Consider the following 17,640-nt stretch of genomic DNA (forward strand, 5'->3'; position numbering starts at 1 on the left):
AGAGAGAGAGAGAGAGAGAGAGAGAGAGAGAGAGAGAGAGAGAGAGATCAGCTCTGCTTGGAATCTGGGGCAGGTCAGATGTGAGCAGTGGAGAGAGCGCATTTGCACCTCTGCCGCCATGCCTGAGCACCACACTTTAAGAAGAAGAACGTAGATAAAATGGGTTCAGAAGAGGACAGTGAGGACAGTCAGGGGGATGGGAAACAAGTCCTATCATGGGGCAAGGAAGCTCTTTCCCTGGGGTGGGGGCTAACGTGGCCCTCCAGTTCTCTCCCTCTGGCCCTCAGGATTCACCCCAAGCCACACCCATCACTCACCTTGTTTTGCACCCTCCTTTGATGTTTTCCCCCCACCTGGAATATGCCCATCAACTCTATTTATTTATCTCTTGCATTTTTATCCCACCTTTTTCTCCAAAGACCTCAAGGTGGTTCCCCCTCTCATTTAATTTCCTCCCCCCCCCCAACATCCCTGTGAGGTAGATTGGGCTGAGAGGCAGTGACTGGCCCGAGGTCACCCAGTGAGCGTCATGGCCAAATGGGGGGATTTGAACCCTGGTCTCCCAGGTCCGAGTCTAGCCGCTATGCCACATTGGCTCTCAACTAACTCTTGACAATGCATCTTGCTGGTCCAGGTGGATGGCAAAGAAGGATTTGTTCATGGTGTGTAGAAACTAACCTGCCAGACGAAGGTAAGATTTGCACTGTTGCTCTGTGCACTTTAACCACTGGCCCCTCCCAGCTTGGTCATGTGGCCCTCAGAAGGTTGCTTGAAAGAGAATGTGGCCTTCAGGCTGAGAAAGCCCCACCCACCCCTGTTCTAGGACAAGGGTGAGAAGCCAATAGCCTTCCAGAGGTTGTTGAACCACAATGCCCACCGTCCCTGATCATTAGTGATGCTCGCTGGGGCTGATGGGAGTTGTAGTCCAGCAACATCTGAAGGGCTGCAAATTCCCCATCTCTGCAAGGAACATCTTCCCACTCAGGAGAGCAATGTACAATCAGTATCCAAAACACGACATGTTCAGTAGTGATAAAGGTAAAGGGAGTCGAGTGTGGATTTCATGCTCTTTATTCAGCTCATAGTAGTGAGGAATAGAAGTTCCCCCGAAATGTCTGCTTTATATACAATATTTACACAACGGGCCCCACGTGATTGGCTACTTCTGCAATATTCCTGTAGGCCAATCAGGTTGCGGATTCACTTCCACCTGGAGTTGGATTGGGTGGCTCCTGCGGACCAATCAGACTGCTGCATTCTGAATCCTATTGTTCTAGAACCAATCAGACTGCTACATTTTGGTTCCTATTCAACTCAGTACATAACAGGACCCCTGACCATTAGGTCCAGTCACGGACAGCTCTGGGGTTGCGGCGCTCATCTCGCTTTACTGGCTGATGGAGCCGGCGTTTGTCTGCAGACAGCTTCCGAGTCATGTGGCCAGCATGACTAAGCCGCTTCTGGTGAACCAGAACAGCACACGAAAACGCCGTTTACCTTCCCGCCAGAGCGGTACCTATTTATCTACTTGCACTTTGACGTGCGCAGGGACGGAGCAACGGGAGCTCACCCCGTTGCGGGGATTCAAACCACCGACCTCCTGATTGGCAAGCCCTAGGCTCAGTGGTTTAGACCACAGTGCCACCCACGTCCCACTCAGTAGTGATAGCTGAGTTATTTCTGTAGCACTTTGTTTTAGAGCTCCCTTCCCGCTCCCTTTAAACTGAACTATACTTTGCTTCCTCCCCACTCCCAAACTTCTTCGTCTGTATCGCATTTAACTTAAGCATTATTATTATTTGATGCAATGGGCCGTGCCAAGGAAGCCCTTACGTAACTGCAGTCACCTCGGGCACATGTCTCAGAACACATGGCTGCCTCAGCTCTCTGTCAGTTGCAATATTTCACGCAAGGCTGGTCTCCGTCCCTCTCTAGAAATATTAGAACAAACAAATATGGAGCTCAGATGGGTCACAGAATTGTAGAGTTGGGACACCCAAGGGTCATCTAGCCCACCCCCCCTTGCGATGCAGGAGTCACAGCGAAAGAATCGCTGGCCATCCAACCTCCATTTAAAAACCTCTGATGAAAGGGAGCGCACCATCTTCCGAGGGAGTCCGTCTCTCTGTCGAAGAGCTCTCGCTGTCCGAAAGTTCTTCTAATGTTTAGTCGGAATCACCTGCCTTGTAATTTGACCCTTGATCCTCTTGGAAACCATCCTCTGCACATGTTCCAACTTGTCAATATCCTTCCTAAACTCTGGTGCCCAGAATTGGACACAGTATTCCAGGTATGGTCTGGCCAAGACAGAATAGAGGGAAACCCCGCCCTTGGGGCCACATGCCAGCAGTGGGCAGGGCCTCAGGCAAAAGTTGATGGGACAACAAATGTGATTTTTATTATTACTATAAAAAACACACATTTGTACAGTAAGTTTATGGATTAAATTAATGTCCCCTCCCCTCCCCACATGAAAGGTAGTCATGTTAATTCAGAAAAAAACACATTGATCATGGGATAAACTGTTGTGGGCCACTTGATCAGATGCACATATTCTGTTAATCTATGTGGTGCTGCAAGACTTCCTGTTGATTTCTCTCTTTGACAATGTATTAATTCACAACTCAGTATAGGAACATTGTTGAAGTTCAACAACACTGCATAACAAAGCTAGAATTTCTGGTTGGAGCCAAAGACTAACTGAACTGCTCTGGTGTCCGAAAAGCAATATACCTTTAGTTTAGAAAAGCGGTTGTAATTTGCTTATTACATTATGCCATGCACTTGCAGCTGCTAAAACAAGGTAGCTTCCCAGTGAAAACAGCAGAATGTTAAATAATAAATGATAAAGCAATGAATATTAAAACAAAACATCCATTCAAAGTAATAAGAATATATTATATATTTTGTGTTTTTATCCTGCATTTTTAGGTTGCGAACAGCACTGAGATCTATGGATGAAAAGTGGCATATAAATTTAATAAATATAACAACGACAAAGTTTTTATTCACATACTCCTCTGTGTATTTCATTCAGACAAGCAAGAGGTGTCATCAGAATTCAAGAACACATTCCCAGCCAGATGTTGTTGTTGTTGTTGTTTAGTCGTGTCTGACTCTTTGTGACCCCATGAACCAGAGCACGCCAGGCACTCCTGTCTTCCACTGCCTCCCGCAGTTTGGTCAAACTCATGCTGGTAGCTTCGACAACACTGTCCAACCATCTCGTCCTCTGTCGTCCCCTTCTCCTTGTGCCCTCCATCTTTCCCAACATCAGGGTCTTCCCAGCCAGATAGAAACATTCAAAGGGGGCATGAAGCAGGGCTGGTGTGGGTCATGGTCTGGGGAGAGGGGCTGTGGGAAGGGAGAAGGGGTGTAGGGAGAGGCCTGAAGGCCGGGAAGAAAGGCTGCCGGGATGTATTTCGATTTCCTGGCCTGCAGCTCCCCAACCCTGCTCTACCCAATAAGCTGATGGGAAATAAATCCTTTTTGAGGCTTGCTGACCCAAAATGGGTTAGAGACAGCAAAGCTGGAAGATTAGACAACTGCTGCTTCGCCCCCCACTTTGCCCAAGGTCAAATCCTTCCTGCATTTGCTGTTCGGGGGGGGGGGAATCCTAGCCACCAAATTGACACCACTCAAAGAAATTAACGACGACTTTTTAAAGGCAGGGGGCTGAAGGAGGATTACTAACCATCCTTATCTGCTTATATCGAAACGCACGCCGTTTTTGAAACAATAATTGCCAGTCTTTAAAGCTGAGTGTGTCCCCCATGCCAGCAAACGGTCTAGGTTGCTTTCCTACGTATCGTTGTTATTTAGTCGCTTTACTCGTGGTTAACAAGCAGAGTCAAAGAAGATGCTGGAGGCAAGAGGGCTCTCTTTAAAAGAAAACACCTGTCCAAATAAAAAGAACCTCAGGTAGACCCGAGTGCTCAAATGAGGCTTGGCTGGAAGAGGAAGTCGTTATATAAACACCTTCCTGCCCAGGAGGAACCAATGGCCAGGCTGGGAGGCTGGAGCCAGATTAGATCTAGAAGGTTCTTCTCCCAACGGCTACAGTTACACAGTTCACCATGTGAGACAGTGGCCAGCAGTTTCTAACAGTGGTAGAGCTCACCAGAACACACACCCACACACCCTGCAAGCGAGCTGCAGGCTAGACATTTCATTGCTGCTGAAGCAATGTTTGAGCCTGGTGATGTGCGAGTCTCAGTGCCCTGAATTCCTGTTGGAGCTGTCCATGGTCCTGCCTGGAACCAGAATTCTAGCTCTGGCCTGGAGTCTGGGTTTGCCCCTCCTGCTTAGCCTGGATGCAACCATCCCTGGAAGAGAGCAAGAAGATCCATCAAAAGATCCTCAGAGACAGAAATGCCATCCAGTGCCAAAGCTGGCAAGCCTGTTTCTCATTTTAACAACCAGCCTTTTAAAAAAATAAAATCAGGCCAGCATGCCAGCCGTTTTTAATACCTGCACAGACAATTTAAAGTGTCTCCCTGGCTTCGAAAGCCTCTTAAATTTACAAGCAGGCTGTAAAATCCTTCCAGCTGAAAGCATTTGCTCACACCGATGGGCGCACAAGCAATAGCTGGATTCCTGCCTCTGCCCTTTCTCCCAGAATGCGTTAGGTTTATGGGTGGCGCCAACAGAGACTTCCAGGGGAAAGGCCGATCAAGACATAAGCGGGGCATTAAAATCAGGAGAAGACAATGTGGTACCCTCCAGATCAGGGGTCAGCAAACTTTTTCAGCGGGGGGGGGGGGGCAGTCCACTGTCCTTCAGACCTTGTGGGGAGCCGGACAGTATTTTAAAGAAGAAGAAAAAAGAAGAAATTCCTATGCCCCACAAATAATCCAAAGATGCATTTTAAATAAAATGACATATTCTGTTGTTGCTGTTTAGTCGTTTAGTTGTGTCTGACTCTTCGTGACCCCATGGACCAGAGCACACCAGGCACTCCTGTCTTCCACTGCCTCCCACAGTTTGGTCAAACTCATGCTGGTAGCTTCGAGAGCAAAACACCAGGCAGGCCCGACAAATAATCCAAAGATGCATTTTAAATAAAAGGACACATTCTACTCATGTAAAAACACGCTGATTCTCAGACCGCCTGCAGGCCAGATTTAGAAGGTGATTGGGCTGGATCCGGCCCTCAGGCCTTAGTTTGCCTACCCCTGCTCCAGATCCTCTCCCATCAGGCCCAGCCAGCATGGTGAAAGGTCACAGATGATGATGATTCTAATCCATCAATAACAGGAGGGTGCCCAGTTGACTACTTCTAAGTTAAAGGATGCTAAAGACCCCTTACATCAGATCTGCAGTATAAATCCAGTAACATCTATATGTAAATGGAGTTTCTTTCTTAGATGGTTGCTGCAGCCAGAATTTTAGAGGCAAAAGACTGGAGTTGAAAAGCAAACTTTCAGCTATGAAAGAAGAGGTTTCGAAAATGGGGAGTGCTCAGCACTTTACAGCAGAATCCCATGCAGAACTGAGCCCCAAGAGGCCGGCTGCAATCCTTTACTCCAGGGATGCAGCCCTGTGACTTTCCTGCTTGTGGGTTTCCTGCAGGCATCTGGTTGGCAGGATGCTGGACTCGATGGGCCATTGGGCCTGATCCAGCAGACTCTTCTTATGTTCTTCAGCAAGAATCCTAGAGCTTCTATGTCAATGAAGTATGTTTGGGTCAAAGAAAGGAGGAAAGACTTGGGGAAGCACAGCAACAGCTGGACTTATTTTATAATTATAAAATCAAAGGGCAGTGATAGCAAGGAGGTGGAGCAGCAGGGTTAGGAGACCCTAGGAGTGGGTAGAGGGTCCTTCGTTGGGCTCTGGGTGATGTCCATCAGTGCCGCCTCCTTTTATTTATTAAAGTCCACAGTCTTATGATTTTACACCACCACCAAAATCTACAGATTGAATGCGCTCTCATCTTAACATCCCCCTCCATCTCATCCCAAAAAATGTCTGATTCCTGATGCTCCACTTCAATCAGCAGGATCCTCAGATGAGGTACTTCTGGGTCTTCATGCCCCTGAGATTCATTTGACCTTCACAAGTATGGGAGGCCTTGCCCTGCGGAACTCCCTGCTCATAGACATTTGGCAGGAACCATCCCTCCCTCCCTTCAGACATTTCCTGAAAACTACATTGATTAAACAGGTATTTGGACTATGAAGTTTCTCTTTTTAACCAAACAGTATTTAATGTTTTATTGATGTTTTATAAGGATGTTTAATGTATTTTTTTTCCTGACTTTATTCTTACGTGTAGTATACCACACTGAAATATATTTTTACTGAAAGCATGGACTATAAATACCTAAATAAAGAAATAAACGGATGTTGCAGAAAATATCAGATTTTTAATTATTATTGTTATTGCACCTTGGAACAGCTTTGCAATGGCCGTTGGCTTTGAATCCACTCGCCCTACATCAGCCAAGGAAAACTCCTTTAGCCTTGTCACTATTCATTCTTCAGAACCATCAGATGCTCCGTTGCTGTGGAAACGGGATGCCATGTGGAAGAAGAAAACAAATGTGGCGCTCTCTCTCTCTCTCTCTCTCTCTCTCTCTCTCTCTCTCTGCTCAAGGAAGTTTCTCTGAACGCAACTTCAAAACTAGCAGAAGTTAAGAGATTTTATTTTCTGGATGGAGATTTTACAGATGCTAGGATTGCTGCAAATATTGACAGTGATCTGCGAGGAAACGAGTGAATCAATTGAAACAGAGTTTCTCAAGAACCCCCCCTTTGCTCTTCCAGGATTCCTGCTCCTTTCCAAAGGGCTTGCACAGGAGAATGTCCCTGGGGTTAGGACTTCACCTTATGCCTTAGGAACCGTTCAGATGTAACGTTTTGAACCTGCAAAGTTGATTTTTGTTAAGGTTCTTTAGGAGGCGTGGGGAAGCTCTTTCAGACTGAGGACCACATTCCCTCAAGGACAACAACCTGGGGGGCATATGCCACTGTGGAGCAGATCTAGAGGCAAAAAGGGGGTGTGGCCAGAGGAAAAAAATAGGAGCAAGTCTTACCTTAGTACAGTAGGTTGCATTCCATCCAGGGATGGGGAACAGGTGGTCCTCCAGATGTTGCTGGACTACAACTCCCATATTCTCTGATCACTGGCCATGTGGACTGGCACTGAGAGTCCAGCAACAGCTGGAGGTTGGATATATGGCATCAGGTGTAGGGCAAGTGTATAGGCCAAATGGGGAGGTCTAATGGGCTTCATACGACCAGCAGACCAGGGTACAGTACTACACCAGGCCATTGGCCATGCTTGCTAGGACTGATGGGAGCTGTAGTTCAGCAACAGCTGGAGGACCAAAGGATTTCCATCCCTGAGCGGAATGTAGCCTACATCTGGTGTTTTGCTTGCATAGTTCCATAACAACCTTTCTGCCTCAGCCTTCCTTCTGCAATTCCTCACCACCACCTCTAACAAAGAGCTGAAAACATTTTATCAACTTTGTGATTTGACTGTTTGATGAAGGGTGGGTTATTTTTGAGATCATCCTCTGCAACTTTTTTCCAATGCAGAAAACAATTTGGAGTGGGTCTTTAACTCTTACATTCATCCAAGGAAATTTCTGTATGTCCCCCCACACACACACACCTTCTCTCTGTGTGTCTTTTTGGGAAAAGACAGCTGAAAAGCTATATACCTACTTTCCTCATTTCAAGCCCCCTCCCCAATGTCATTGCCCCACAACTCCCATCACCAACTGATCTTTGGCCATGATGGCTGGGACTGATGAGAGTTGGGACTCCAACAAGTTCTGGAGGGCACCAGGTTGCAGAAGGATGTTATATACCTTATATAGCTTAAGAGCATCCTCAGATCTCTGCTCAAAGATCCTTGGATACAGGGGTAGCCAATATGGTGTTCTCTCCAGATGTAGCAGAACCACATCTCCCATCAACCCCCGTCAGCAGGGCCAACAGCAAGGGCTGAGAGGAGCTGTAGTATGACAACATATGGAGGTCACCATGTTGCCAATCTCTGCTTTGAAATAAGAAATTTGGTAGACAGTGACCTGGAATAGGGCCTTTGAAGGGAGGCCCATTCTGTTCTTGCCTCAATAGGTTTTAGACCAGGGATGGGGAACTTTCAAGATGTGGTTTCACTCCAGCTCCTCTCGGCCCCGGCCAATGAGACCAATGGTCAGGGATAATGGTTCACAAAAATATAAGCAAAAGATTCCATCTTTTTTCTAACTCCCAGCGGACACACAGAATGCACTTACATGCCATCAGCTTATGATGAGAGCTATTTTTAATACAAATGTCTCTGTTACAACAGAAGAGGTCCAAGCTCTTAAGGAAAGCAACAGACTGCTAATGAATGGAACGCCTTGAGTGAAGCCCAAACCTCTTTCAGGCTACAGTCCGTCTCTCTCGCTTAGGCATTTCAGAGACAAAAAAGGAAGGCGCCACTGAAGCCACGTTTACCAAGGTCACATGGTGTGGCGATCACACAGGGTCCCCGGACGTTTCACCGTCTATCGATCCCTGTGCCACCACTTTATTTCTCGCTGCCACCACCCAGGCCCTACCTGGTAAAATACTGAGTCCAGTCAGGGTTAAATTGGAACATAAACTTCTGTTTATATATTGCAGTTTAACAAGCGTGTGGTTTCATAAATGGTATTGGTCAATTACAATCATGGGGTGCCTATCCAGACCTATAACTTCCGCTACCTGCTCTCACTCACTAAACCACCTCTCAGATATTTACTTGTCTTCCTGGTTCTTAACTGTTCCTGACTCAGCTTATTTCACTACACTAACTGAACCTACCCACAGACTCTATCCCAATTCACTCCCACTCCAACCAACCACCCAACTCCCAACGAACTCCTCCCTTCACCCCCCTCAAAGCTGGTTTTATAGTCCCTCTGACTCCACCCCCCTGAGTTCTGATTGGGTAACCTGTTTAACTATTTCAACTCCAGCACTCTCATTTGTTAGTCACACATGGTAGTAGTAGCTTCAGGCAAGATCTCAACAGAAGCTGCCCTCATTGCTTCTCCTCGCTTCTCCAGCAGCAGGGGCAGGCAGGGCATCCTTGGGGGTGCCACCCCACAGGATTCTGCCACCCAAGGATGCTGCCTCAGTCCGCCTCATGGATGGGCCAGCTCTGATTGGATTAGACGCCCTATTTCAAGAGATAGCCAAGAAGGCTCCTTCCAGAAGCTGTGGAGGCCAACTCCCATCAGCCCAGCCAGTGTGGCCAAGAGTCAAGGACTTTGGGAGTTGTAGTCCACAACACAGGAGGCAGACCCCAGCTGGACTCAATTCCCAGAATTATCAACAAGCTTTTTATCAACAGTGGAATGGACTCCCTAGAAGGGTGGTGGGTTCTCCTTCCTTGTAGGTCGTTAAACGGAGGTTGGATGGCCATCTGTCATGGATGCTTGAGTTGAGATTCCTGCATTGCAGGGGGTTGGACTAGATGACCCTTGGAGTCCCAACTCTACAATTCTGTATATAACTTTGGTCTTCCTCTAAACTGCAGCCAGCCTGGATTATAATCTCAGCCATTTTTTTTTTAAAAAGGCAATGCAGGAAAATCAAACAGAGAGGAAATTCTGAGCAACTGTAACCTCGTCAATGTCAAGAGCTGCCCCAAAATTCTCTTTTAAAGCCTTTCAAAGAGAGAGAAAGAGAGAAGAATGCCAGGCATATTTTGAAAGAAATAAGAACTAACGTTCCTCCATGGAAAGAACCCTCTCAAGGGACTAGAGATGGTTACGCTTCAAAGATCTCTGCTCGCAATACAGCAGGAACTTTGAAGGGAATATTTAGTGGTTTTGGGGCATCAAATACCCTTGTGCAACGCAGAGTGAAGCAAGGACATTTTTCCTGAAACCATCCTTTGGTGCAACAATTTCCCCTCCTTTCCTCTGACAGTGTGGAAGATCAAACAGAGGAGTGACCAAAAAAAATCTGTTTTCTATAAAAACCTTTAAAAAAAAGAAAAATCCATTTTTCAAGATTAAAGTAGGTGGAGGAGACCAAGTTGTCTGGCTGGTAATTCATCCATGCAGCCGTGGAACAGCTCAAAGCTCCCAAATTTCAGTAACCTGGAATAGCTTAGGTCACAACCTTCTATTTTTCTTTTAAATTGTTTTCATTGAAGATTTTCTTGGGTTACAAAAGTACATGCAGCGTCTCTGCTTTCAGTTCACAGTCCTTTCTACAGATCAGTTATATTCAATGTGAGGCTGTGGTGATCACACAGGGTCCCCGGACGTTTGACGGTCTGTTGATCCCTGTGCCACCACTGTGATTGCTTCCCCGCTGCCACCAACCCGTTTCTCTCAGGTACACACAGAGTCCAGACAGTTGTTAACATTAAATCAAATAAGCTAGTTTATTTTATAAGCATTAACAAGGTTATGGTTTCAGATAATTTTTCTTGTGAGTTTCTTAATCTTATTTTCTTTATGGACCTATACCTTCCTAATAATTTCTAACTGATTATTCCAACAGTCTATCTGACTCCTCCTAACAGTTTCTCTCACATCAAAACTAGAGCAACCCACAGACTTATCCTCCCTCTTCCTTCTCCAACTCCCAACTGACTTCCAAACAACTCCAACTCTAACTCCTCCCCTTGGGTTCCCACTGGCCAATCACTTCACACTCATTTAACCCTTTCCTTATGACCCACCTAGGAGGGCAAACGCCACAGAGGCACTCCTGTTATAGCCAGTATAAGTTTGGAGAAGAGGAGAGGTGGGGAGGAGGTGGGGGGGAGAGAGAAGGGGGGGATGCTAAACTTTTGTTCTTTTACATAGTGTATGTGCGAGATTTTTGTGTCACTGTCACGAGAGTAGGTTCTATTTCTATTAATTTATATTTTATTGCATGTGGTAATCTTGTAAAGTTAAGGCTTACTGGGAAATGATATACAATGAAATGAAAAGGATGTTTAAAATAACGTTGTTGTTTTTTTAAAAAAACAACAAAATCCTTACTCTTGGGAGTTATAGAGATAGAACTACCTAAATTATATAGAATTTTATTTATGTATGTGACTACAGCAGCAAGAATGTTACTTGCCCCAAAATGGAAAGAAGAAGAAGTCCCAGCAAAGGAGGAATGGACACAAAAACCTATGGAATATGCAGAAATAGCAGAAGAATAAGAAATCAAGATAGCAAACTTTTTATAAAAGAATGGAAATGGTTTATGGAATATTTACAGATAAATTGTAAACAGATAAAAACACTGGCAGAGTTATTGCAATAACCTGCAGCTACATAAGAGTATATATATAAATAAATGAGTAAGTTAAGTTGGATATGCAGAAGATATTAAAAATAAATTTATGGAACCGCAGAAAGAGGGGAAAGGAAGTCAGGTTTTAAAATGTCAAAATGATTGTAAAATCATTTGTAAAAATCCATCCTCCAGGATGTAACCAATTTGAGCTTTGGCGTTGCTACAGTTTCTTCTCTTTTCAACAGTTCTACTTTGGGTTCTGCTGTTTTCAAATAACGTTTTCCTACAGCCTTTGTCTTTAGTAAGGATTTTAAAACATGGTAGCGACTTTCAATGTTTGCTAAGGCAGAATAGTACTGTAACAGATCAAGGTTTCCTAATACAACAAACTGGTGTAAAGAACCCAGATTCACATGCTGCAAAGCCATCCCAATGATCATTTGTTTTGCATTTATTGATCACCACCATCACTTTGCTATTTACTAGGCTTGATTACATTGGTTTCTCATTTTCATCTCCATCAAAACTTTTATAATTCTTTATTGATTCATCTGTTTAGTATATAACGACTCCAGAGCTACATGTCATGAATTCTCTTTTACCTTTTTTGTTGCTACTCTTCTCGTTGCAACAACGGAGTTGAGGGACCTCAAAGGCCACCTGCCCTGTTGCTGCTGAAAAATGCTACGCCCTGTATTGATACAGTTTTGTCCTGTATTCCAGGTCCCCCCCCCCCTCTCTCTCTCTCTCTCTCTCTCTCTCTCTCTCTGCCAAGTTAGGGATCATCTCCAAATGCATGCGTTTGAAAGGATGCGTGAAAAGTCATGGGTCAGGGTAGCCAAGCGCAGAAAGATTTACAAATTCACGTGTATGTGTGTACGCACGTGCACGTGTGACAAATTCCAGAGGGGCAATAGATGGTAATGGATTGCTCTGTCTGAAGTCACTTCAGATGGGCGGGGGAATGTCCCCCCAGCCGCTCCACCCCACCCTGTCCTGTATTTTGCCAGAACAAAGGAGATCATATGAGAAAAGTCAGTTAAAGGAAAGTCTCATCCCCTTGGGAATCATCTCAATGAGTGGAGAGTTCCCAATGTAAAAGGGAAAGGCGCATCACATAAAAGTCGGGGGGGGGGGCTGCAGTTCCTATCTATACTTATCTGGGAGTGAGGCCCATTAAGTCCAACAACAGGCCTTCCTTCGGATGGCCCGCGGCTCTGAAGGCGCATCTTTCCGGCGGGAAATACAAACCAGCCAGCCAAGTCCCCTCCCCGTCCAACCCTCCTGCTCCGGAGTGGCCGTTCCATGAATCCGGCGCGGCGCCCGTTCCCTTTCCCACCCGCGCGCGGCTCGGGGGGCGCTGTGGGCCGCGAGAGGCCTCCCAGGAGCCGGGCGAGAGGAGGAGGCGGTGTCGGAGGCGGCGCTTGGCCGGGGCGGGGCAGCTTGGACGGCGCGCCCGGCGGGGCGCAGGCAGCTCAGACGCGGAGCAGGCGGCGAGCGAGGCGCGGTGGCTAGGGCGCACGGTCGGGGCTGGCCAGGGTGTCCTGCGCGCGGCGGCTGACCGGAGGGCGCCCCCCTGGCGCCTTCGCTGCTCCTCCTCTTCCTCTCTTCCCCATGAGCCGGGCCGGGGGGCTGGCCGTGCATGTTGCTGCAACTGCTGGGGAGGCGGCGGCGGCGCCGCGGACGGGTCTGCTGAGCGCTCCGCTCCCCGCGCCCCAGCCGCGAATGTGACCCTGCGCTCGGCTTGTGCGCCTCGGCTCTTGCGCCTCGTCATCCGGCTACTCCCAAGGAAGGAAGGAGGCAGCCAACCGGCCGGCCAAGGGTGAGAGAGGCAGCGCGGTGGGGAGGTGGGTGAACGGGATGACACGGGACCCTGCGTATCGTGAGAAGGGGTGACGTGATAGAAAACGTGGGGAGGCGGGAGAGAAGGGGAATCTCTCCTCCGGACACGTGCAGCGGCGCTTTGCAAGTTGCTCTTGAAGCCGGCCCTCGGAGAAAAAGTGCGTGAGGGGGGGGAAGGGGAAAGGTGGGGCCACAGCACGGGCAGTTCACACGTTACACCAGGCAGAGCTGCCTCTGCACCGGTACTGGCGTGCGCTTGCCCGGCTCCTCGAAGGTGGACGCGGACTGTACACTCCCGCAACCTTCCGCATGAAGGTCCAGTTCCAACGTTTGCGGGCACGGATCTGTGCGCTCGTTGGATGTAACGTGGGGATATCTCCGGAGAATTAAAAAGGTGGTGTCCACGTGCGTATGGGGAATGGTGGGTTTTCTTCCCCCCGACCCCTAACTTATTTATTTTTTAAAACTGGATGAAGAAGTCTTGCATAACCTGCGTGGAGTTTTGCGGATCATGATGGAAGTGATTTGGGTCCCGTTCTCCATGGTATCGTGTGTAGACCCACAACCGAGACGCTAGAGATACGCGGGGGGAGGGGCGGTGCCATAAAAGACCCGGCCGTCTGCAGGCAATTTATTGGGACTTCAGTTCCAGGGAGTGCAGAGAAACGTAACTTCCAAGTAAACTGCGGGTGGTAGGATTGCGAGCTTTTCTGTTACAGCCTGGTGCAATATGTACCTCTGTGTCTGTGTGTTTGTGTCTATCTAAAGTTGCCACATGCACATCCCAAACCCCTCAAAATATTTGACGAGGTTGTTCTGCGTTACCGCATTGCATTGTTTTGGCTAAACAAAACGGGGGAGTAAGTAAGGGGTAATTCTTTGGAGCTGTTGTTTAGGGGAGTTCGGAACTTACTGGAGAGCTGGGAGTCATTATTGAGGTTATTACTCACAGAGCATACGAGAGCAGTGTATAAATATATATGCTCACATTTGCTGAGCTCAAGAGAGAACTTTGGCTAGCTTGTTTGGAAGGGGGAGATTGTGCTCTTGTTTGTTTGTTTGTTTGTTTGTTTGTTTGTTTGTTTGTTTGTTATGGGGAAATTGTTAAACCTTACTCCTAAGGGGAGCCAAATGGGGAAAGAAGTCTTGGGAGAGGAATAGGGTTGAGTTCAAGGTGCTTAAGAAAGCTACCTTTTACCAGACCATCTAGCACAGTTACCGGTACTTGCCAGGATTTCAGACATGGGATCTCTCTCTCTCTCTCTCTCTCTCTCTCTCTCTCTCTCTCTCTCTCTCTCTCTCTCTCTCTCTCCAGCCCTATCTGGAGATGCCAGGGATTGAATCCTGGAACTTTCTGCCTGTAAAACAGATGCTGTGCTGTTGAGCTGAACCTTTCCCCAATAAGCTGTGGGTGGAGGGGATGCCTAGCCCAGCCAGAGAGGCAGAAAACTCTCTCTGCAAAATGTGGTGCATTGACCTCCCTTTCCTGGCTGGGGGAAGGAGGGGGAGGAGGCAGCTAGGTTTGTTCTCCATGCCTCCTTACTTTCTGTTCATGCTTTATTGGAGAGGTGGATAGAGAATATTCTTTGCATCCATAAGCAAACCGAGAAATAATCAGGTGCTGCTGCTGCGTTTTGGGCTGGACTTGAGGGGAGAGGCCTGATGCCCCACACTGCAGAACAAGCAGGAAGCACACACCCCTTACATGCTTGGTGTGTTTGTGTGTGTGTGTGTGTGTGTGTGTGTGTTTTGGAAGTATTGCATCTTGCCATGGGTGGGAAATTTTCTAGAGCCTAAAACTGCCAAACTGCAACACTGGAATTAAAGGTCATATAGAAAAAGGGAAAGTATCTGTCAGGCTTTTTTGTTCTGCTTTTCTTGAGGCTGGGGTGGGGGTGGAGACCTGGGGGGGGAATGTGTGCCCCCCCCCAGCACGTGGGTGCCTTTATGAGCTTAGTGGGACTAAGCTGTGTGTATGTGTTAGCTGGCTTTGAGCCCAGGTCTAGGTTCCTCTAACCACTACGCCGCACTACCTCTCTTGCTTTGTACTCACTAGTATACGACATCAGCATAGTCCTATGCTTGCCTGCTCCGAAGGACTCCAAGGAGAGTGAGTTTAGGACTGCAGCCTGTATCTTGCTGCAGAACCGAAGTCATGGGCATGGGATGGAGAGGGAGCTAAAATATGGGTTTGGATTGGTCAGATCTTTGAAGAAACCCCGAAGGGTGCTGCTGCATTTTGTCCTGTTCTCACAGTGGCTATCCAGATTTCTGTAGGAAGCCCCCAAGCACAGGAGCTGAGCACAACTCTCCCTGCTTGCGATTACAAGCAAATAGCATTCAGAGGCAGACTGGTGGAGGTAGGACATAGAATCAGGGCTGGTAGCCAGGAACTTGCATATGGACTTTCCTTTCCTTTCTTTCTGTTCCCTTGGACACAAGGAAGGGGTCAAGATGAAAGAGTGTCAATCAACTCCCCCCCACTTCATGCAGATTTTGGGGGGTGCATTAGTGGCTGTTCTTGCTCTTTGCTAGCTGGGAAATAAGCACCCTGGGCAGGTGCAGCTGATCTGAATGCAAGCTTAAAAGCAGGCATAGGAAAACTGTGGCCCTCCAGATGTTTGGGACTACAATTCCCATTATCCCTGACCACCGGCCCTGTTAGCTAGGGATGATGAGAATTGTAGTCCCAAACATCTGGAGGGCCGGAGTTTGGCTATGCCTGTGAACTGGCAATACTCCCCCCTCTGCTCTGTGTGGACCAGGGTCATAAACAGAGGTGAGGAACCTCCATCCCAGAAGCCAGATGTGGCCCTCCAGACCTCTCTACCTGGCCCTTGAAGCTCTGCTCAGGCCACACCCCACCCAGGCCACGCTTTCCCTCCCTGGAATGTAGAATCATAGAATTGTAGTGTTGGAAATGACCCCAAGGGTCATCTAGTCCAACCCTCTGCAATGAGGCCTTTGCAGTTTGGTCATGCTTCCTGACTGCTTGGATGGAGGACAGAGGAGGGTGAGTTTGAAATGGGGTGCTGTGCAAAGATAAATTGTGTTGCTGCCCACCAACTTTAGCCTCTGATCCTGCCCACCACAGATGTGTGGCCTCCCTAAGGGAATGCAAAAAGGTTGGGTCTGAAAAAGGTTGCTGAGCCTGGATCTTCAATATGCTCTGACATCCGGTTCTCAAAGAGCATTTGAGATGTACCTTTTGGATTCATTTATATTCCCTGTGCCAATGTGCAAGCTTTATGGTTGTGCAGAACTCTTTCTTTGCCCCAGGAGGATTGTGCATATTCCAAGATATAGAAATTTTGTGCTGAGCTCAAGAATGGGTGTGAAGAGCGAGGGGCCTTGACAACTGGGGTGGCTGCTTTTGACAAGTCATGCTTGTTCAGTTGTTGCTGCACAGTTATTGGCTTGCATTTATACCCTGCCTTCTTCCAAGGAACACGAGTTGATGTACGTGGTTCCCTTCACCCCCATTTTATCCTCAAAACAACCCTGTGAAGTAGGCTAGACTGAGAGACAGCAACTGGCTTCAGGGCCACGTGAGGATTATATAGAATTGTAGAGTTGGAAAGGACTCATCTAGTCCTGGGTTTCCCAAACTTGGGTCTTCAGCTGTTGTTGGACTACAATTCCCATCATCCCTAGCTTGGTCAGGGATGATAGGAACTGTAGTCCGAAAACAGCTGGAGACCCAGGTTTGGGAAACCCCGATATAGTCCAACTCCCTGCAATGCAGGAATATGCAGCTGTCCCATATGGGAATCGAACCTGCAACCTTGGCATTATCAGCACCATGCTCTAACCAACTGAGCTATCCAGGCTCTGGAACCCTGGTCTCCCCCTGGTCCTGGTCTGACACGCTACACACGCCGGCTCTTGATGCAGTGTGCTTATATGCAAAGAACTCGCCAAAGCTCACTTGGTCCACAGCTGCGGCAGATTGACAGCTCTGATCCCACCCCCCCACCCCCTGAGCCCAGATGGAACTGACATACTATTGATCTTTGCAGCGGTGGCAGGGCAGGGGGAGTGGGGGCTTAAATGCAAAGCTTCATTATCATGACCACAGTGCCGCTGCTTCTCTAGAGAGAGATAGAGAATTAGCTCCATAGCAGACGGGCAGTCTGGAGCTGAGACTCTGGGTGGGGGATTAGGCTGGATATAGGGCAGTCAGGAAAGAGGGGGAGGGGCAGGGGGCTGCATCCAGCATATGGGGTGATTGATAGGGGGTTGAGTGATGGGGGAGATCTGCTGGGGGTGTCTGCATGCCAGCCGCTGGAGAAAGATGGCAGATAAGACTGACATGATGGGATAGAGAATCGGAGGGAGGGAGGTGTCACCCAGAGGGGATTAAGAGTGGGGCAGGGTGGAGAGATGTTAATGCAACACACACTGTTTATGTGCTGTGGTGGGGAGAGTGAGATCATTGTTCATTTGCCTATCCCAGTTTCGGCACTGATCTGAGCAGCCACTTACGGAGAGGGCTGCTTAAGATAAATCTCGCATTGCTTGCATACTGTGGGTTGGAGTCAACCAGCTTCTACTCAGCTGAAATGAA

At 47.9% G+C, this 17,640-nt stretch overlaps 1 protein-coding gene across 2 annotated transcripts in view; it reads left to right on the forward strand.

Annotated features, from left to right (window-relative positions):
* The first annotated feature begins 12,720 nt into the window (after positions 1-12,720).
* The window catches only part of GPRC5B (G protein-coupled receptor class C group 5 member B), a 29,341-nt gene continuing 24,421 nt past the window's right edge, over positions 12,721-17,640 (forward strand). Inside the window, exon 1 of one of the 2 annotated variants that reach the window (XM_081888893.1) lies at positions 12,721-13,053. The gene's annotated coding sequence lies outside the window, so the exon portion shown is untranslated. Of the gene's footprint in view, positions 13,054-13,746; positions 13,766-17,640 lie in introns of those variants that run through there. The other variant, XM_081888894.1, reaches the window with a different exon arrangement.

This window comes from Podarcis melisellensis (genome assembly GCF_964234715.1).
Source record: "Podarcis melisellensis genome assembly, chromosome: 14".
Lineage (NCBI taxonomy): Eukaryota > Metazoa > Chordata > Lepidosauria > Squamata > Lacertidae > Podarcis > Podarcis melisellensis.